Below are 22,501 nucleotides of genomic sequence, written 5' to 3' on the forward strand. Positions count from 1 at the left end.
AGTCCATTAACTTGAATCCTTTAACCAAGCCAATGCCTATAGACCGTTCCTGTAGGCAGTGAGCTGTAGACCATTCAGTAGGCAGTGAGTTCAGAGTCTTCTGCCTTTACGAGGCGATGATGTGCACTGGAGCACTGGTCCAGGGAGATTCTCAGTGTACTCAGAACCTTATAAGCAATCAATAGTAATCAATAACCTAGGATGAAAGGTATTTTGTATCTAGAGTGCAAAAAGGAGCATATTGTACCTGAACTTATGAGCTCTCTCATATATGGTCAAGATGAAGAAAGGATAGCAAGTTGGGTGCTTATATCAGACCTTTTAAACAGACAGGCAGACATAACTAAACCATTGGGAGCAGATGGAACAAAACAATGCCGTGGCTGGAGAAAGAATGACAGAATGGAACCCTGAAGCTCAAAGGCTTCTCTCCAGCTCTCCGTTGCACTCCCCTTCTTGCTCTGTCACTCTTTCTCTCCCTCTCTCTCTCTCTACACACACACACACACACACACAGACACACAGACACACACACACCCTACACATTCTTGTTGCACAAACCAGAGCAGTGAGATACATAAAGCATCACAAAGAAATCATAAATATTGAAGGGACATCATCCTAATAGGATGATTTTCATCCTAAACCCTGTCTGACTTTGCTTTTAATTCATGATCATTGTCACATTTAATTCTTTGTATTTTCTAAAATGCTTCCCCTGGAGATCCCAAGAGGGATTACTGTCCTCTTTCCTTCTTTCTCCCCCTTTCTGTGGGGTGAGCAGACCCAGCTCCCAGGGCGTGCTCTGGGCGGAGCTAGGACAGAGGAAGTGCCCCAGCTGCAGGAGGTCGGGATGTCAGTGGCTGCAAATGCCCAGTGCTTCTGGCGGATAGTGTCATTTTGCCTTAGGCAGCTCAAAGGCCAGAGTAGTGAGACTGTCAGAGAGATCACCCTCTGGGGACACAGCAGCCACTGCAGAAGACTTTGTTTCACATCGCTTTTGTTCCGAGTAAAACCAAGTTCCTGTACTGGACATTAGATAGACACTTTAAATGCGGCAGGGTGTCGGGGGGTGGCGGTGAGGAGCTAGCACTGTGTGAATTTATGTTTAGCTACAATTCTGTAACTAGATTTGCAAAAAATGTCTGAATCTGCTAGAGAGAGGCAGGGTGGGTTTCAGGGGCTAACACTGGCTGGGGGTCTGGGGACCAGACTTCTAGCTCAGCTGGCTCTTGCACTAGCAACCTATGTGGCCCTGAGACAGGCCTGTCACCTCAGCTTCCTCATTGTTAAGTGAGAAAGATGACCCAGATCATGCCACCACCCCTGAGAGACGCTACGTGAGAACTGGGCTCAAGGCTCAATTTAGGCGACAGCACCGCCCACTCTAGTAATAGCCATCACTTAAATAGTACTTGTTTTTGATCTCAAAACATAAAAACTATTTAATCCTTGCAGGCAACTATGAGGCACATGCTGTTGTTATTCTTATTTTACAGATGAGGTACAGAGAGGCTAGGCGATGTGCCTGAGATCATACAGCCAGTAAGGGACAAAGCTGCTTTCCAGGCCATTCAATCTCACCTCAGATTCTGAATTAACCCCATGTCACTCTGTGCACACTGTGAGAATCTCAGGGCTCTGAGAAGTTTTGCAGCAAAGAGACCTGTTTAACCTTTGATGAAGCCGGCAATTCTCAAACTGATGTGACCAAAGGCTTTCAGGAAGCGGCAGGGTGTGATGTCTGAAAGCACAGAGTCGAGTCAGACGTGGTTGGCTTCATATCTTCCCCTTCCACTTAGAATTGTTGTGGCCCTGGGCAGGGGCTAAACCTTTCTAGACATGAATTTCCTGAGCTATAAAATAGGGATAGTGGTGACAACATGGTTGCCGGGAGGAATAAAAGAACCAATGCATGAAAAACTCTTTGCATAGTTCTTAGCATATTGGCATGAGTATGAACATCAACTTTTACACTATATATATACTGTATACACACATATATGGTATGTATATATAGAAGTACAGTAAAGATATGTATGTATATGTCATATGTAGATATGTTTTTTATATATATATAGATATATAGATATAGATATAGATACAGACAAACACATACTCACACATCCTAGTTTACAGAACTAATATTCCTAAAACACATTTTGGGAAGTGCTAGGCTTATAATCTCTAAAATTCTGACCCCCTCCCCACCCATTTTGATTTCTATGTTTTAATTCTAAAATTTCTAAGATCTTATGAAGGCATATGTGGGCTTCCTGTGTGGAAAGAACTCACTTCCACAGAATGCCACAGCTGAGAAGATCCTTAAAGATCAAGGTGTCAAACTTACTTGTTTTATAGAAATGAGGGCCTAGGGACGTCTGGTGACTTGTCTGAAGCCAGTATCCATGGTGCCATCATTGAAAAAAAACATAAACATAGGAACTCATAGAGCTGTAGGATAACACCTCATCACCACTCTTGCCTTGGGATACAGTGGGACTTAAATCTCAATGAGCTTTTAGAGCTAATATTCACAAGCAGGTCACCCATAGCTTCAGGGATAAGATGCTTTGAGCCTTCTTGAAAACCCACTCACCAGGTTGTCATAGGGTATCTAAGGAACCCCCAAGACCCTCTGTTCCAATTAGGCTCTTCATGGTGTCTCTTTGATTGGCATCAGGAACGTGAACATTCTCTAAAACCCAAGTTACATTGAAAGAAGAGGTTGCAAACTCCTTGGTATTCCTGGCCAACCCTGTAGTGCCGAGGGGTATTGGGCCCTGTTGGAGACACTGCAAGTGGTCATCATGACATATTAGGTATTAGCACGGGCTCTCCCTGAAGTCATTCAAGTCCCCAAACCCAACTGTGCTGGTCATCAATGAAGGCCTCTGCCTGAATTAAGCTTTTCAGACTTATAATTTGTCTGGGATCAGAAGCCTGGGTAGAGTCTTGCTCTTAGAATTGCTGCTAGAGTTTCTTTCTTTCCTCCCTACCTCAGTCTCCTTGTCCATGTCCAGCTTTGGTCTCCAACATGGCATCTCCCTGCAGCTTCACACCTGGCCATGCTGAGTCCCGCCTCTGGCTTTTGTCTGCTGTGGCTAGACTTCCACCAAAGGTTTGCACCCCACTTTCATCCTGTTTTCACCTAGGTGGGACAATAAACTGACTTTAGGCCAATGTGATGTGAGAGAGGTGATGTGAGCCATATGCAGGCCTGGACTACATAAACCTCCCATGAGATTCCTGCCCACCTTTTCCCCCATTTGCTGGCTGGATGTTGAGGCTCCGGCTGCCCTTGATAGGCATGCATTGAAGTTAGTGGAATTCTGGGTAGCCCGGGACCCTGAATGACTACATGGAGAAGAGTCCTGTCCCTCAGCCCCACTGCCACAAGGCCTTTATGTGAGCTAGAAATAACCTTCTATTGTGTCAAGGCACTGATATTTCAGAGTGTTTGTTAATGTAACCAGCATTCCTCTAATACATATTCATATTTCCTCTACCAGTCATATTCCTTACTCCTGAATCCAGCTCCAAGTCTGACCTCTTTTGTCTGAAGTCCTCCTGGCCTCACTGATCTCAGTGTTCTCTGTCGCCCACATTTCTTTTGCTCATATCTTCACACTCAGGCAGTTCCCACTTTGCTACGCATGGGCTTGTGGTGCTAATTGAAGAAGACAGAGACCTCGTTCTGTACTCATTCTGCATCTCCCAAAATGCCTAGCATCAAGCCCAGCAAACAGTAGGCACTCAATCAATACTTGTTGATCGATCTGAGAGAGGCTGGAATGATCCATACCAAACTCCAAGCATCATCTGGGAGCTTGCTGATTAAACAGATGAATCTTGCAACCTTTCTTTAATGCCACCAAGGCAGCCTTTGCTCCTCAGCCTGGAGACTCAGACTTGGGAGCTCTCCTTGCTGGCCAGTTCCTGGATGGCTTCCCAGGATCCAAGGCGCTCTGGGCCACTCTCTGATGGCCAGGGCATCCATCAAATGACCTGCTGACTGCAGGTTATTCTTTGTTCTCTCTGCTCCTTCTGCTTAAAAACAACAACAACAACAACAACAACAACAACAACAAAAACCCAGGCAAGCCCCTCTCTCTAGGGCCCCTATTCCCCTCTCTGCCTATATAGGGAAGAGTGGAATAGAAGGGTCTTCCAATTACTATAATTGTATTTGAAAAAATATATTTATGTTATAAAGCCTCATAGAAGCCTCATGACAAGGGGCCTTAGCAGCCCAAGCACAGGACTAGGGGGCTTAAATGTCAATTAGCAGCGTACTTTGAACTGTCCTTTTCCGTTTAGGCCACTCTGCTCTGAATGCTGCAGTGGCTGACAGGTTAGTGAAGAATTCAGGCATACCAGGTAGCTGGCATCTTGGTTATCAAAAGTTTCTCTGAGTCACTCTGCTCCATTTTATTCATTTATTTTAGTTATTTTATTACTTCTTGTAGTATAAGTAATTTTTGTTTGATGAAAAACAATTCGAGAACATGGAAAAGAAAAATGAACATTATATGAATGAACATTACTTGAATGTTCATGAGATCACCCCACTGCGCTCCAGCCTGGGAGACAGAGTGAGATCCTGTTTCAAAAAAAAATTCTGCCTGCTTGTGTGATTATTATCTGGGGATAAATTCATAGAAGTAGAATTACTAGTTGAAGGAAATGTACGTTTTAAAGTTGTATGATACCTAGGGCCAGAAAGGTCACATCAATTTACCCACCAGTATTCTAGCTGGTTTGAAGTGTATTCAGTCAGACTGGTTTGTGTATGTAGATACAAATGGATGAGAGGTGGGATGGGGAGAAAGAAATAAAATAGTTAATATATTTTTAAAGCTGTTTGCCTTAATTCAGTCTGCTCTGGTTGAAATTCTGCTGCTCTTTAAAACAGACCAGTGGGTTTAGGTCCAGTTTTTATCTGATATGAGGTTGCAAAACATCTTATGTTGTACACTTGCATGAGTGTAAAGGAGGTGGATTTGTTTTCAGCATAATTAAAATGGGCAAAAACAGCATGTCCCGGATAGCTGCATGTTTGTGGTGTGCAGTGGTGTGTGTGTGTGTATGTACTTATTCACCCTGTGGTTCACAGCCCTTTGAGCCAAGGCCTGGTTGTTTCCATAGGAGAAAAGAAGAAATCTGCTTTTGAGATGCTCAAGGGAGAGAAAAAGCAAGGTGAAGTGTGGGCCGATTATCTCACCAGGAAGAATGTTGGAACCAGGAAGAGCCACTTTAGGGAAACTGGCTTTTGGGTGTGTGCAGATGTATTAAATTCTTCTACTTAATATGTCAAAAATCTTTTATCATGGTAAAAAATAGAAACCATTAATCTCTCCCCCACCCCCAGCCCCCGCTGTGCTCCATTTTCTTGTCTGCCTTCCGACTCCCATGCTGACTGTCTTGCTGGCGGACGGTGAGTGGGTCAGTCAGCCTCTGCGGTGGGCATGGATGTCTCACTGCAGGGAGCACCTCCGCCCTGTGGACCAGACCCTTCCTACAGCCTAAGTTCATGTGTCCTGATTTGCTTGGACCCTAAGGAAGGAAAGGAGGTGGTTTATTCATGAATCCCTGAGTAGAATTGCCTCTGGAAGCAGGGCACTAGCTGTCTGGTGGAGAGGAACAGAGGATGCAGCTTCTGGTCAAACTCTTCCCTGGCCCGTCCCATCAGTCTTCCAGATTATGGGTTTGAGACAGCGTCATGCAGGGAAAAGAGAACCAGAGTTGAGTCAGGAGCTCTGACTCTGCCAATGACAGGTCAGTGACTTTGCCCAAGTCATTTAACCTCTCCGAACCTTAGAGTCCTGTTATGTCAAAAGGGTCGTTTGTGAAGCTGGGTTAGCTGATCCTTCCAGACCCACTGACTCTTGATGTATCTTGCATGAATTCTCAGGTAGAAGTTGCTCTCCTATCACTCCTCTTCAGTACCCTCCCAGCACATTGTTTATATGGCTTTCACTGCCCTAAGTGATGACAGTTTTCATGGTTTGTGCTCTCTGCTGGACTATTGTTCTAGTTAAGGTACTGCTAGTGGCCATGACAATTAAAACCCCCAAGTTTTAGAGGTTTACAATAGAAATACATTTATCAACCACTTGATTGATGGGAACCTCCATTTAGGAATCCAGAGACCCAAGTTCCTTCTGTCTTGTGGCTCTGTCATTCCTTAGACCCTTGGAGTTGTATAAATCCAGCCAGAAAATGGGATGAAATGTGTGGAGGAGCACAGCTCTTTCTTAACCATCTTGGCTATGAGTGGCTCATGTTACTTCTGCTCACATTTCACTGTTGAGGACAGTCACACAGTTCCACCTAGATGCAAAGGAGGCCACAAGCAGCTGCACCCCAGAGACAACTCTACAGGACAAAAGGAGAAGAACCATGAACCTTTGATGGATAGCTCACAGTCATCCAAGACCCCTGTGAGGGCAAGATATCGTTCTCCCTATGTCTCAGCACCCCACATGGCTCCTGACACAGATGTTCAATATAATAGACTTGCATCATCTGTGTATTTCATTTCTGTAAGTTTAGCTGCATAGAGAAATAGAGAAAGAAAACAATCTAAATAGTGCCTGCAACTCTGCTGCCAATCCCAGGCAATGGGTATATGTTAAGAAGAACAGGCTGCAAACTATAGGCTGTGGGCCAAAGCCTGCCCACTGCCTGCTTTTGGAAATAAAGTTTTATTAGAACACAGCCATGCCCATTCATTTACTTATTGTCCATGGCTGCTTTTGTGCTGCAATGGCAGACTTGAGGACTTGTGACAGAGACCGCAAAGCCTAAAATATTTGCTGTCTGGTTCTCTTCAGAAAAAGTGTGTGGACCCCGGCTCCGGTGAGAGAGGGTGAGACAGGAGACTCAATTCATGGTTTTCTTTTGTCTGTCTCTGTCCCCTTCCTGCTTAGAGTGAGCATCTTGTGGTGCTGGGTGTGATCATCAGCCCAGTGTTTAAAGCCACATGTTTGTACAGCATGGTGTCTAAACATGAGCCAACTCTGTGAATGCACAGAGCGTGTGTGCTGCACAATTACTTAAGGAATTTATAAGGGCAATGTTGACCTTATGTACTTTCTTCAGAACCTACTGCTTCTCATAAAATATGACTCTATAGTAAAGGCACATTGAATGAGTGCTTAAGTGGATATGCCAACCCTTTGCAAAGTTAAAGGGATACTACAAACCACAGAATTACTGTTACTTTTGTTTCTAACTTATATTTCAAGAAACAGATGCCCTCCATCTCGGTGGTCCTCAATTTTTTTGGCATCAGGAAGACAAATTTTCCACGGACTGGGTGGTGGGTGGAGAGAGAGATGGTTTTGGGATGATTCAATCATATTACATTTATTGTGCACTTTATTCCTATTATTATTACATTGTAATGTACAGTGAAATAATTACACAATTTACCATCATGTAGAATCAGTGGGAGCCCTGAACTTGTTTTCCTGCAACTAGGCAGTCCAATCTGGGGCTGATGGGAGACAGCGACACCTGAAGTGTGTTGTTTAGTCTATTCCATCATCTCATTTTGGTTGCTGTCACTGCAGAAAACCCTGCCTCACAAAGATAAGATGTTGTGAATGGAAGCAGGCTTTTCAGTGCTTCTGTGGCAATCTCAGGATATTCTACTTTGACTTTAATCCAGATCGTATGGAGATTTGAAGTTGTCTCAAACATACTTTTAAGGCCACCAGATGCAGCCATACAATTGAAGTACATCAACTCACTTGCCACTATAAAGTCTGCCACCAGATGCAGCTTAATTTTCACTTGCCACTCACTGATAGGGTTTTAATATGAATCTGCAAGCAGTTGATTTATTATGGTCTCTGTGCAGTCAAACCTCCCTACTATTGTTAATCTGTGTGTGCAGCCACTCCCCAGCACTAGCATCACAACCTCAGCTCCACCTCAGATCATGAGGCATTAGATTCTCATAAGGAGCAGGCAATCTGGAACCCTCACATGTGAGGGTTTGTGCTCCTATGAGAATCTAATGCTGCTGCTGATCTGAAAGGAGGTGGAGCTCAGAAGGTAATGCAAGCAATGAGGAGCAGCTGTAAATGCAGATGAAGCTTTGCTCACCCACCATTCACCTCCTGCTGTGCAGCCTGGCTCCTAACAGGACACGGACTGGTACCAGTCCATGGCCTGGGGGCTGGGGACCCCTGCTCTATCTGTAACTAAGGAGGATAACCTCTCAACCTCAAATGATCTGTAGAAGCTCGTATCCTGCAAGTTTTGTGCCTGGTTGCATTTGTCTCCTTTGGATAGCTCATTGTCACAAACAGAAAATAATAACCTTTTTTTTTTAAGGTGGAGGGGTGCATTACATACTTTCCGAATAGCAAATAGTAAAAAAGAATTTGACATCTAAATATGTGGTTTGAAGTCAGAGGACTTCAGGTATTCACCTGCCTTAGACTGAGAAGATAAGCCATTTGGCTAAAGGCTGTGTCTACACAGGTCTCAAGGGTCTAGTAGGAACTGGAAGCTTCATTTGGATTTGGTGGGTCTGCCCTGTTGTGACCCCAAAGTACACCAACTCTCACTGTGGTTTTAATAAGCCTGCTTGAACACATTTTCCAGTGAGGCTCAAATAGGGGGGCTATGTACTTATTTATATTCTAAGGACATTCCTATTGATCAAAATATTTTTGAAAACTTTTTAGATTTGTATTTAGAATCTGTGGCACATTCTTTTAAATATTCTCAATTTATTTGGATTTGGGAGTGGGCTTTTGTTTGTATTTTTCAACTTTTTTTAAAAAAAGTTTTAATTAAAATATACAACCCTCATTCATTGCTGATGGAACTGGAAAGTAGTATAGCCATTGTGAAAGATGGTTTGGCATTTTTTTAAAAAACTAGACATACTCTTATTATATGATGCAGCAACTGTATTCTTCAGTACTTAAGTGAGTTGAAAATTTATGTTCACCAATGAGAACTCATGGACACAGGAAGGGGAACATCACACTCCGGGGACTGTTGTGGGGTGGGGGGAGGGGGGAGGGACAGCATTAGGAGATACACCTAATGCTAAATGACGAGTTAATGGGTGCAGGAAATCAACATGGCACATGGATACATATGTAACAAACCTGAACATTGTGCACATGTACCCTAAAACCCTAAAGTATAATAAAAAAAAAAAAAGAAAATAGTTCCCAGCTATAGGAGGATTAAAACTCTTATAATAAGAGTTATAATAGTAATAGCAACCTGCTTACTGCTCCCTTGTTTGCTACCTGTACTTCTTCAAATGATAAATAGCTCCATCACTACCTTAGTTCACCAAAATGCTTCAGCACAAGTGTACTATATGAATCACTATCCATCTATCTTCCAAGAAGACATAGGTAGTAAAAATGAAAGTGAGAACTCCCACTATTGAGTGAGAGTCTCAAAGAGGGGGAATAAGGGAGGAGACCACCCCTCATATTGTCTTATGCCCAATTTCTGCCTTCAAAGAAAGAAAAAGTAAAAACTAAAAGGCAGAAATGAAATCCACAAGCAGACAGCCCGGCACCACACCCTGGGCCTGGTAGTTAAAGATCAACCCCTGACCTAATTGGTTATGTTATCTATAGATTACAGACATTGTGTAGAAAAGCATTGTGAAAATCCCTATCCTATTTTGTTCCGATCTAATTACCAGTGCATGCAGCCCCCAGTCATGTATCCCCTGCTTGCTCAATTGATCATGCCCCTCTCACGCACACCCTCTTAGAGTTGTGAGCCCTTAAAAGGGACAGGAATTGCTCACTCAGGGAGCTCAGCTCTTGAGACAGGAGTCTTGCCGATGCCCCCAGCCGAATAAACCCCTTCCTTCTTTAAAAAAAAAAAAAAAAAAAAAAAAAAAAGAAAATTTATGTTCACACAAAAACCTTCACGTGCATGTTTACAGAAACTTTATTCATAATTGCCAAAACATGAAAGCAACCAAGATATCCTACAGTCTGTGAATGGATAAACTGTGGTACATATGGACAATGGAATATTATTCAGTACTAAGAAGAAATGAGCTATCAAGCCATGATAAGACATAGAGAAAACTTAAATGCATACGACTAAGTGAAAGAAGCCAATCTGAAAAGGCTACATATTTTATGATTCCAACTATATTACATTTTGTAAAAGGAAAAACTGTGGAAACAGTAAAAGATTTAGTAGTTGTTGGGGGCTGGGGGAAGGAAGGGATGAATCAGTGGAGCACAGAGGATTTTTAGAGCCGTGAAATGACTCTGTATGATGCTATAATGGAAGAGAGATGGCTATATACATATAGAATGTATAGCACCAAGTGTGAATCCTAATGTAAACTATGGACTTTGGGTGATAATGATGTGTCAATGCAGGCTCATCAATTGTAAAAAATTCACCACTCTGGTGGGGATGTTGGTAATGGGAAAGGCTGTGCCTGTGTGGCACAGGGCGTACTGCATGTGCAGGGGCATGTGTACAGAGTTCTGCCTGTGTACTGCGTGTGTAATACCGCGTGTGTAGTACTGCATGTACAGAATTCTCACTCTGCCTTCTGCGTGTGTAGTACTGCGTGTACAGAATTCTCACTCTGCCCTCTGCGTCTGTAGTACTGCATGTGTAGTACTGCATGTACAGAGTTCTTACTCTGCCCCCTGCATGTGTAGTACTGTGTGCGTAGTACTGCATGTGTAGTACTGCATGTACAGAGTTCTTACTCTGCCCCCTGCATGTGTAGTACTGTGTGTGTAGTACTGCATGTGTAGTACTGTGTGTGTAGTACTGCATGTGTAGTACTGCATGTACAGAGTTCTCACTCTGTCCCCTGCATGTGTAGGGGCAGGGTGTACTGTGTGTGTAGGGGCAGGGGGCAGAGTGAGAACTCTGTACTTTCCACTCAATTTTTCTGAAAATTTAGTCTACTTAAAAAGTATATACCATACATACAGAAAGTGAACAAATCATTAGTGTACAGATGTATACATTTTCACAAATTGAACACTTCGATTTGTTCACTTTCTGTAGGTATGTGAAAGCAACATCCAGATCAAGAAACAGAATACCACCATATCCCTAAAAGTCTCCAAATACCCACTTTCTGTCATTGACGACTCTGTATAAGAATAATGATTATGCTGACTTTTAACAGAATTTTTCGTTTTTCCTGTTTTTGTGTGTTATACACACAGAAGCAAGCAGCATGTCTACTTTGGAGTCTGGCTTCTTTTGCACAACAATATGGTGGTGAGATTCATCCATATTGTTGCTTAAAGTTGAGCATGTTCATTCCCTTTGCTGGATGGTGTCCCGTGCAGCAGAAAGCTTTTAACCTGACTGTGAAGACACTTCCCATGGGGCCTTCTGGATGTGGTTTAAGCAACTGAGACTGTCTAGGTCCTTGAAGTGAAGTAAAACTTTCACTGAGAAATAGATGTTTTTATATCTTTATTTATCAAGTGAGTCCAGTTTACTCCAAGGCACATCCCATGTCCCAAGGCTCTCTGATGAAGCTCAGAACTTACTTCTGTCCCCACAACAAGCTACGGGTTTGCTTCTATTGAGATGGGCCATCATGCTCAGATCTGACCTTGCCAAAAGCTGGTGAGAGAATTCAGCCAAAGCCAGTTCTTCAGCAGAGGAAACAACAGTCCTATGAAGTGAGGATAATAATAAAGAGACCTTTTGCTACCTCTTGCAATTTATTTTACCTCTCTATGCCTCAGTGTTTCAATATGAAAATGGGGACATCTACGTTCTTGGTCTTGTAAGGAAGCTATCTTAGTCTGCTTGTGCTGCTGTAACAGAATCCCCAAGGCTGGAAGTTTATAAAAAACAGAAGTTCATTTCTCACAGTTCTGGAGGCTGGGAAGCCTAAGACCAAGGTACCAGAATCTGGTGAGGACCTTCTTCCTGTATCCTCACATGAGAGGAGGGCAAGAGAAACTGAAGGCTGACTGAAGCCTCTTTTATAAAGGCCTTAAGGTTGTTTACCAGGGAGTCCTCATGACCTAATCATCGTTTATAGGCCCTACGTCTTAATACTATCACATTGGCAACTCCTAAATTTTGGAGGGCACACATTTAAATTATAGCAGAAGGCCGGGTGCAGTGGCTCACACCTGCAATCCTAGTAGTTTGGGAGGCCGAGGCAGGTGGATCACCTGAGGTCAGGAGTTTGAGACCAGCCTGGCCAATATGGTGAAATCCTGTCTCTACTAAAAATACAAAAATTAGCTGGGCGTGGTGGTGCATGCCTGTAATCTCAGCTACTCAGGAGGCTGATGTGGGAGAATCGCTTGAACCTGAGGTGGAGGTTGTGGTGAACCGAGATTGTGGCACTGTACTCCAGCCTAGTGACAGAGCGAGATTCCCTCTTAAAACTGAAATGAAGTAAAATAAAATAAAATAAATTATAGCAGAAGCTATGAAAAAATGAATTAAGAGTGATGAGAGACTTCTGAGAGATTCCTAAAAGCAAAAAATATGTGAGTGTTATTTTTGCTGTTAGAAGTTTTGTGAAGATTAATTTTAAAAAGGTTGCAAATACTCTTGAAGATCTCTAAGCATGGCATATTAATTGCTAAATGTGCTGGAACCTCCCCATACCATGCCCTTCCATGGTACCCTGATCACATGTACCATCCAATCACACAGATAACTCTGTGATTATTATTTTTTTTTTTTTAGGGAACAATAATTTTGGAACAGGGTAACACAAAAGGTAAGGGAGCAATTAGTAGCATGTATGTCACGAAGCACCCTGTAGATCACTTATATTAAATTCCAAGTCCTTTTATTAAAAAACACAAATCTTTTCATTTTTGTGAAGAGCTTCCTAAAGACTAGGATGGTTAAATAAAAGGTAATCTGGCGTAGAAGGGAAGCATGAAAGAATTTCCAAAGTATGTTGCTTACCCTTCAATGTGTGCACAAACTACCCTAGGCATGAACATTGGGTTGACATTGGTTGGCTTCTGTAGCCGATGCCTACAGTCCCTTGAGTCTCCTAAAGGCCAATGGCTTCCTCCTGCAAGCAACATGATTCTGATTGAGGGCTTTCTCTGCCACTGGAGTGAATTGCTCAAGAGCTCCCCTCAACCCAAGCCAAATGAAAGTTGGTGGTTAAGCTTCCTCACTCCTTGAGTAGGACAATTCTGAGGTGTGTTCTACTCGCTGTCCCAGAGGCCCTCAAAGGCATTGAGCCTCAATTTCCCACAGTGGCAACCTGGGCATTCATAACTTTATTGGGCTTCTTTGCTTACTTTGCTCAATTTCCCACTAGCCTACTATTCTTCCTGAGAACACTTCCCAGATAAACTGCATGTTCAAAAACTCTTGTCTGAGGGATTGGTTCTAAGGAAACCCAAACAAAAACACCTTTTTTTTGAGTGATATATTTTGGTGCCCAATCTAACCATTGAATATGGAGTCTTGTTCATAAGGAAGAAGAAATGAAAAAGTTGGAAAATTTTCTGGTGTCAGACTTTCCCATCCTTGAAGCTTGCATGGGAAGAAATCAGAAAAGAAATGCCTGGGAAAAAATATTACAGAATCAGAAATCTCCAAGTTTGGGTGTATCTTTGGAACACAATTGTGTTGACAATAGAGTTTGGTGAATTAAAAAAATTATTCCTGTGATGAGAAAATTAGATTCCCAATAATAAAAAATAATCATTCAACATGAACTTTAAAAATCATCACAGGTAATCCTGATGCAAACCCAGGACTAAGACCTACTACTCTATTCATTTAGGTTTATGACATTAAAATGCCATTATGATAGCCCTATTTATTGTCTGTTTCTGTGAGCCAGACATTGTGCTACGTCCTTTGCATATGCTATCTCATCTAATTGTGACAACAACTTTTGAGGTAGGAATTGTTTTTTTGTTACCTGCATTTTGCAGATGGTGGGTCTGTGTTGAGAAGTTAAGAAACTTGCCTGAGACTGCACAGTTCCCTGCTTTGTAACTGAAATTCAGGCTGAAATTTAGCTTCCTGCTTTTCTCAGGCTCAACATGTTTGTATACTTTCTTTCTTAGTGAAATTTACCAAAGATTGGTCTTGTCAAAGGACAAGCATTGTTTTTGTTGATTAATTTGTAATTTCTTTAAAAATTATTTTTACTTCCTTTCGTCTACATTCCTTGGGTCATTTTGTTGTTGTTGTTGTTTTTGTACTTCCTGATTTGAAAGTTAAGTTCATTTAACTTCAATCTTTTGTGCTAATAAACTTGTTTACTGCTATTCATTGGCTTCTAAGTACCACTTTGGCTGCATCCCATAAGTTTTGTCATGTAGTGTTCTTGAGTTGTAAACAGTTTGTAATTTTCTTGTATTTCTTATCAAGCTTCAGAGTTATTTGAAAATCCGTTTTCAGATGTTTTTTGTGGTTATCTATTTGTTGTGGACTTCTAACTGTATTACATTGTGGTCAGTAAATACTCAACATAATAACAACTTTTTCTTTTTGGTCTATTAACAGAACAAGGGAGGTTCCAGAATTGCCAATGGGTAGAAGGGAATGCTGCACCTGTATTGACTCCATAGCTTTTACCTAAAATTGAAGAAACATCAATTGTTCATGTTAAAGAATGGGAGGGATGGCTGAGGGGGATTATGAGAAAACCAGAATCCTTCTTCCTACCCTCAAGCCTGTCACTGGTACAGACCATTAAAAATAATTTTTAGCCAGGCACGGTGCACTTTGGGAGGCCGAGGTTGGCAGATCACGAGGTCAAGAAATCAAAACCATCGTGGCCAACGTGATGAAACCCTGTCTCTACTACAAATACAAAAATTAGCTGGACGTGGTGGCCCACACCTGTAGTCCCAGCTACTTGGGAGGCTGAGGCAGGAAAATCGCTTGAACCCAGGAGGCAGAGGTTGCAGTGAGCCGAGAGTGCACCACTGCACTCCAGCCTGGTGACAGAGGGAGACTCCATCTCAATAATAATAATAATAGTAATAATAATAATAATATTTTTATATTCCCTCCCTACCTTTGTATTTCCTAGCTTGGTGACTTGGCCAAAATAAATCTTCAACATATGTTGAATAGTTACACCCATCATAAAATAATTAGCACTATGTACTAATATAAGAAGCATCAGCAGAGAGACCAAAAAGAATTAGAGACAAGATTGGGGTGTCCAGGTGTCACCAACTGCCCTGAGGGAGGAAGTGAGGGTTGAACAGGGCCCTGCAGGAATGAGATGAGGCAAAGTGGAATGGAGCAGGGTGCTTTCCATGCAGAGAGAAGGACCAGCAACCTGGTGGTGGTGGCAGTGCAAATCGTTCATCAGCATGAAGGGAGAAATGTAACAAGTAGAGTTTGACTGCAGCAAAGAATTCAAGCTTTAGAGTAATGGGAAATCACTGTGATTGAGCAGGATAGGATCAGCATGTTTGGGCATTTTAAGTTTAGAGCCAGAACTTTAGTTTCATATGGGAAATAGGAGTCACCATTGATGAGGCTCGATGAATGTGTTAAGGGGGTTAATCTAGCAGAGATGGGCCACATGAATTAGAAAGGAGAGAACAGAGTGATAATGAAGATGATGGTATAAGTATAGGGGATGTTTTGAAGGAAGAATTGGCAGGACTTGGGGACTAATTAAATGTGAGGGTTGAGAATAGGAAGGAGACAAAGATGACTCCTTGGTATCCAGTCTGGCGGGCTGGAAGATGGTAATGACACTCAAGATCCAGGATAGTAGGTCTGAAAGACCATGAGTTTGGTTTTAGATATGTCAAGATGGAGAACCTCTTAGGGGAAAGGTTTGAAAATCATCAGACTGGAGAGAGAGAGGTGGCAGAAAGTTTGCAGAGAAAGCTACAAAAACCAGGGAGATAATTTTAAGGAAGTCTGTGTGCCTGTGTGTGCACCTATGTGAATGCATGGGAGGGCAAGGGTTGGTGGGGGAGTTGTCAACTGTTGTCAAATGCTATTCAGAAATGAGAGCAGGGTGGTCAGACAAAGCACTTGAGATTTAACCTTAAAGAATACAGTTTAGGTTAATGTGATGGTGACAGACAATCAGGTTGATCAGGTTTGCAAAGATTTAGGGAGAATGGGCAGCAAAGCAGGGGAGGTGATGGGCCTAAAGGGCATTAGTCACATTACTTTGTGTAACTAGCTTGCCTTTTAATTTCCTTGAAAACTTTAGACAAAGATCTTAGAAGTGAAAGTGGCCGTGGAGAGTGAGGTGCTGGGAGAGGCCAGGAGTTTAGCCTGCAGAGCACCTGCCACAGAAACCAAGGAGGGTTTCAAGATGTTCAAATGGAACTCCCTGGGATCAAGGCAGAGAACAGAGGGCTGTAGGCCATTGAGAAGTTGGGATAAGAGGAAAAATGTAAGCCACTGAAATCTTCTAGGCTGCCAAAAACTGGGTCTTGGCAGTAGCGAAGACCACGAAGGAACCAAGTTGGGTTGAATGTGAGGGGAGTAGACTTTGAGTGCTGAGTGGTTGATAAAAGCTGGTGGACTCAGCAGCATCTCATCTTTGGAGAAGATGGAGTAGGAGGGTGAGGCAGCCTTGCCCCTGTGGAAGCGAGGGGTGTAGTAGTTTGGGGGTTTCTGTGGTGATCAGAAGTAACCACTGATGCCTCAACAGTCTCCATTTGTGGGAATTTCTTTCTTGAAAGGGCTTGTTGGCTCACTGAGATTGGGGTAAGAAAAAGCTCCTCATTCTGATGGGCCTGAAAGTTTAAACTTTTTTTTAGGTCAAACTCAGCACGGATGTGAAACTTCATTAGCTGTACCTTAGCTCTGAGAGGAAACCTCACAAGACTCAATATTTATAGCTCAGGAAACTCAGGGCTCTTCCAGAGGGAGTACGTTGGATAATGTCATGTCTCTGGAGGGCTCTGAGGTTTTTAAGAAAGTGGGTCTCCACTCCTTTCTACTGAGCCACTGGGATACACCAGGCCTGTCTGTTACGCATGCATGCTGGTGCTTGTTGCAGACAAAAATATGCTGGTCTAAGGGTGGGAGGTCTTTTTTTTTTTTTGATGGAGCCTTGCTCTGTCACACAGGCTGGAGTGCAGTGGCACGATCTCGGCTCACTGCAACCTCCGCCTCCTGGGTTCAAGTGATTCTCCTGCCTCAATATCCTGAGTAGCTGGGATTATAGGTGCATGCCACCATGCCTGGCTAAATTTTGTATTTTTAGTAGAGAGGGGGTTTCACCATTTTGATCAGGCTGGTCTTGAACTTCTGACCTCATGATCCGCCCGCCTTGGCCTCTCAAAGTGCTGGGTACAGGTGTGAGCTACCGCACCCATCCAGGTCTTGGTTTTACATCTAGCTCCGTGCACTTAGCCAAGTCGTTGATCCTCTCTGCACCTCAGTTTTCCTCATTTGTAATATAATGGGTGTGGCTGTGGTGTGGACAAGTAACCTATCAGAGCTTTTTGAGTTAATGTTTGCTGCGAGTCAAGAATGAAACTGTTGTCACCAAGAGAGGGGAATGAAGCAGCCTGTGTTTTGCGGGAGGACCCTGGTGCTGCCTTGGGGCGTGTGGGGTCCAGGCCCAATTCTGCCATGGTTAGCAGCAAGTCACACTTCCCCCAGACCTGTCTGTTGGACTTAAAAATAGATGGTGCAAACTACTGCTTAAAAATACACAGGAAGTACTATGGGATCTTTTTATACCAGACAAAAAGCACAGGGCTTCAGAGCCTGGTGGAATTAGCCCTCTGAGATTTCATGGGACAAGGACCATATGAGTCCCGGGAGTGCTTGCACCAGGGGATTGGGTCCACCATTCCCTGTGGAAGGAGGCCCTGTGCTTCTCCAGAGAGGCGTTTCAAGTGTCACTGTGTGACTGACCCACCAACCACAATAGCCAGGCTAGATGGTGATGCTAAAGCAGTAACTTTGGATTTTACTTTTTCATCCAGAGAATTTTTCTACTAGAAAGACCAAGTACTGAAGTGCTTCATAGATTCCAGTGAACAGTTTGCAAAATAGGTAGATGCAGCCTTCAGCAAAAAGTAAAAGTGCAGTCCAGAAAACAAAGGGAGAAATTGTTTTTTATAGAGACAGTTCCTACTTGGGTTCCCACTCTGATTTGCTTATGCAAATGAAGGATGTAGACTTGCTTAGTTCTGACTGGTTAATGCTGAGTTGTGATTGGTTGTTGTAGGTCACTGAACTACAACCTACTGGTTAGTTCAGGTGGTGTAAGCAGGAACAGGCAGCTATAAAAGTACCAAAGTTATGCAAATATGGATTTTCTGGGAACTCATGGTATAGAATAGAGCTTGCTCTATTTTGAATTTAAGTGCAGTTAACCACTCAGAATTCATCTTTTTATTGTTATTATTATTAATTTTTTAGAGATAGGGTCTCTGTCACCCAGGTGGGAGCACAGTAGTGCATAGTTCACAGCAGCTTTGAAATCCTGGGCTCAAGCAATCCTACTGCCTCACCCTCCTGAGCAGCTGGGACTACAAACATGCACCACCATGCCAAGCTAATTTTTAAATTTTTCATAGAGATGGGTCTCCCTATGTTGCCCAGGCTGGTCTCAAACTCCTGGTCTCAAGTGATTGATCCTCCAGGCTTGGTCTCCCAAAGCACTGGGATTACAGGCATGAACCATTGTGCCCGGCCAGGATCCATTTTGAAGGATTGGATCTTTCAGGGTTCACATGTGCATATGTGGGGGTGGGGTGGGGGAGTGTACATATTTAAAGAAGATGCTCTTTATAATCATATCTATAGAAGCTTGCATTTATATGATGGGATCATTCTAAACATGGGAGAGAAAACTTACTGGATCCTGGTCCCATTCATTTACCACTCTTGTTCTTTCCTCCCCTTTGTAGACGAACTTCTTCTTTTTTTTTTTTTTTGAGACAGAGACTGGCTCTGTTGCTCAGGCTGGAGTGCAGTGGTGTGATCATGGCTCACTGCAACCTCCAACTGCCAGGCTTAAGCCATCTTCCCACCTCAGCCTCCTGAGTAGCTGAGACTACAGGCGTGCATCACCACACCTGGCTAATTTTTTCAGTTTTTGTTGATATAGGATTTTGCCTTGTAGCCCAGGCTGGTCTCGAACTCCTGAACTTAAGTGATCCTCCCAGCTCAGCCTCCAAAAGTGCTGGGATTACAGGCATGAACCACCATGCCCAGCTGGTAGACACACTTCTTAAAAGCCTTGCTATGCTGCCTTTGGCAGCACACATACTAAAAGTGGAACGATACAGAGAAGATTAGCATGGCCCCTGTGCAAGGATGACATGCAAATTCATGAAGTGTTCCATATTTTTCCCTAGAAGAAAACCTAGGCAATACCATTCAGGACATAGGCATGGGCAAAGACTACGACGAAAAAACTAAAAGCAATGGTAACAAAAGCCAAAATTGACAAATGGAATTTAATTAAACTAAAGAGCTTCTGCACGGCAAAAGAAACTATCATCAGAGTGAACAGACAACCTACAGAATGGGAGAAATTTTTTTGCAATTTACCTATGTGACAAAGGTCTAATATCCAGAATTTACAGGGAACTTAAACAAATTTACAAGAAAAAAACAACCCCATCAAAAAGTGGGCAAAGGATATGAACAGACACTTCTCAAAGACATTTATGCAGCCAACAAGCATATGAAAAAAAGCTCAACATCACTGTTCATTAGAGAAATGCAAATCGAAACCACAATTAAATATGATCTCATGCCAGTCAGAATGGTGATTACTAAAAAGCCAAGAAATGGCACCGAGGCTGTGGAGAAATAGGAATGCTTTTACACTGTTGCTGGGAGTGTAAATTAGTTCAACCATTGTGGAAGACAGTATGGCAATCCCTCAAGGATCTAGAACCAGAAGTACCATTTGATCCAGCAATCGCATTACTGGGTATATACCTGAAAGGATATAAATCATTCTACTATAGAGACACATGCACACGTATGTTTACTGCAGCACTATTTACAATTGCAAAATCGTGGAACCAACCCAAATGCCCATCAATGATAGACTGGATAAAGAAAAGGTGGTACATATACACCACCATGGAATACTATGCAGCCATAAAAAGGAATGAGATCATTCCTTTGCAGGAACATGGATGAAGCTGGAAGCCGTCATCCTCAGCAAACTAACACAGGAACAGAAAACCAAACACTGCATGTTCTCACTCATAAGTGGGAGTTGAACAATAATACATGGACATGGGTAGGGGAGCAACACACCAGGGCCTGTTGCGGGGTGGGGGACAAGGGGAGGGATCTTACAGGATGAGTCAATAGGTGCAGCAAACCACCATGGCACACATATACCTATGTAACAAACCTGCATGTTCTGCACATGTATCCCGGAACTTGAAGTTAAAAAAAAAAAAAGGCTTGCACATATTTGCTGTTTCTAGTTCTTTACCCTGCCTTCATATCTTACCTCTCCTGGCTTCTACCCCCATCACTCCACAGAAACACTTCCCGCTGAAGTCTCCATGTAGCCACTGAATAGCATTGCTCAAAAACTACCCCAGGCTCTCGTTCCTGTTTCACCTTACACTCTCTCCCTGGGTAATTTCACTTTTATCCTGGCTTTGCTAATCCTCTAACTGCAGATGACACCCAAACTTGAACCCCAGCATGCCCACCTCTTGGGGTCAGAATGGCTTTCCATTTCTAGTGTTAGTGCCCCATGGAAGCCATGAAACATACATGATTGTGTGTGTGTGTGTGTGAGAGAGAGAGAGAGAGAGCGAGAAAGAGAGGATCTCACATCTCACTCTCTGGCCCAGGCTGGAGTGCAATGGTGCCATCATGGCTCAGTGCAGCCTCAACCTTCTGAGCTCAAGTGATCCTCCTGCCTCAGCTTCCTGAATAGCTGGGACTACACCTGGCTAATTAAAAAAAATTTTTTTTTTTTTAATAGAGACTGGGTTCTACTATGCTGCCCAGGCTGGTCTTGATCTCCTGCCTCACCCTTTCAAAGTTTTGGGATTACAGGCATGCACCATTGTACCTGGCCCACAAATGAGGTTCCTTTTAAAAAAATTAAATGATCTCTCTTTTCTAGTCAAGCTAGCAAAATTGAGATGGTACTTTTAATCAAGATAATCCAATCTGTTATATTAGGAAAAAGCTTGGCCCCACTCTGAAATAGACTATAATCTAGTTGGAAAGGTAAAATATATGGTATGTGAAAGAAACCATACCATATAGTTGTATACTGTATGGTATGTGGTATACAACCTGTGCGAGAATATACAGAAGAGGAGAGGCCATGAGCAATATATGACATTCAGTTACTTAACTGAATCTGATGAAGTGAGGTGCTAGAGTCCTTCCCGTTACACAAAGATATCTCTTAAAAAGAGGACCCAGCATTCTGTAGTATTCTATCAGAAATTAACACCATCACCAGCTCTCATCAAAATAACACATGAACAGCACATCTGAAAGCTGTTTAGCAGAACCACTCAATATTATACGTGAGATTTGAAGATGGTCACTTTGAAATTGCCCATTTTAATCACAGACTGGAAGCAGCAAGATGTGGGAAAAATTATTCTTGCCTCAAATTAATTAGGATTCTCTCGGTTGAAAGCTTTTTCAGTGAACGAAAAGGAAAAATAATTAATGCTGCATAAAAGATGGTGATGAAAGAGGGCAATGTATGAACACAATGACTATTTAAACCACTCGAAGCTTGCAAAGACTTGGAGGATTTCTTTGGGGATGCTGGTCATGGTGACCCACTCAAGAAGAGAATTCCTTTTACTCCTAGGCTAGTGGCTGCGGGGACCTGTTAGAAGGAGAAGAAGCACTATAGTAGTCACAGATTTTAATTTGTTCAATGATTGATTCTGTAAAAGAAGACTGGCCCAGGGCAAACCTGAACCAATGGAAACTTTCTTCCCAGTCTACTATGTCTGGTTTTCAAATACCTTTCTGTTAACGCTGGGGTCCTGGTCTCACTGTGGAATCTTATTCAGACCTAGCTGAGCCCCTAAACCTTCCTGCCAACCTTCTTTCCTTCATCACATGCATCTGTTGAATGTCCCATCTCCTCAAGGCCTTCCTCATTCCTGATTGTCTGTGTTATGTGTTTTCTCCAGGCAAACTGGTTTTCATTTGAATGGGGACCTTCTGCAGGTAACAATGCAACCCAAGGGAGTTGCCTACAGGAAGAAGTTTTAGACACCTGACAAGCATGGCCCTGGTAATCACAGATGTCCAGTGTTGACAGAGGAGTGTTGGCCTTGGTTTCTTCACCTATAAAGGACAGATCATGATGTCTACTTCTCAATGTCCAAAAGATAAGAGAGAATAGATGTCAGCCCGGTGCCTGAAACAAAGTAGAATCTTTCTAGACATAAATTGTTGTGATTGTATAGATCACAGACTCTGCCTTATGGGAATATCATTCTTTTAACAAAAAGGCCTTAGATTTGGTTGAATAAGCAGTAGTGATGGGAAGATAACTAGTTCTGCACCAGCCAGTCATACACAGGCCTGCTCAGTGGTT

General features: G+C 42.8%; 1 non-coding gene across 1 annotated transcript; it reads left to right on the forward strand.

The window, feature by feature from the left end:
- The first annotated feature begins 19,187 nt into the window (after positions 1 to 19,187).
- On the forward strand, positions 19,188 to 19,292 carry LOC129461112 (U6 spliceosomal RNA). The gene has a single exon (XR_008650381.2). It is a non-coding gene; the product is annotated as a U6 spliceosomal RNA (small nuclear RNA).
- The last annotated feature ends 3,209 nt before the right edge of the window (positions 19,293 to 22,501 follow it).

The sequence above is a fragment of the Symphalangus syndactylus genome, chromosome 1 (assembly GCF_028878055.3).
Source record: "Symphalangus syndactylus isolate Jambi chromosome 1, NHGRI_mSymSyn1-v2.1_pri, whole genome shotgun sequence".
Lineage (NCBI taxonomy): Eukaryota > Metazoa > Chordata > Mammalia > Primates > Hylobatidae > Symphalangus > Symphalangus syndactylus.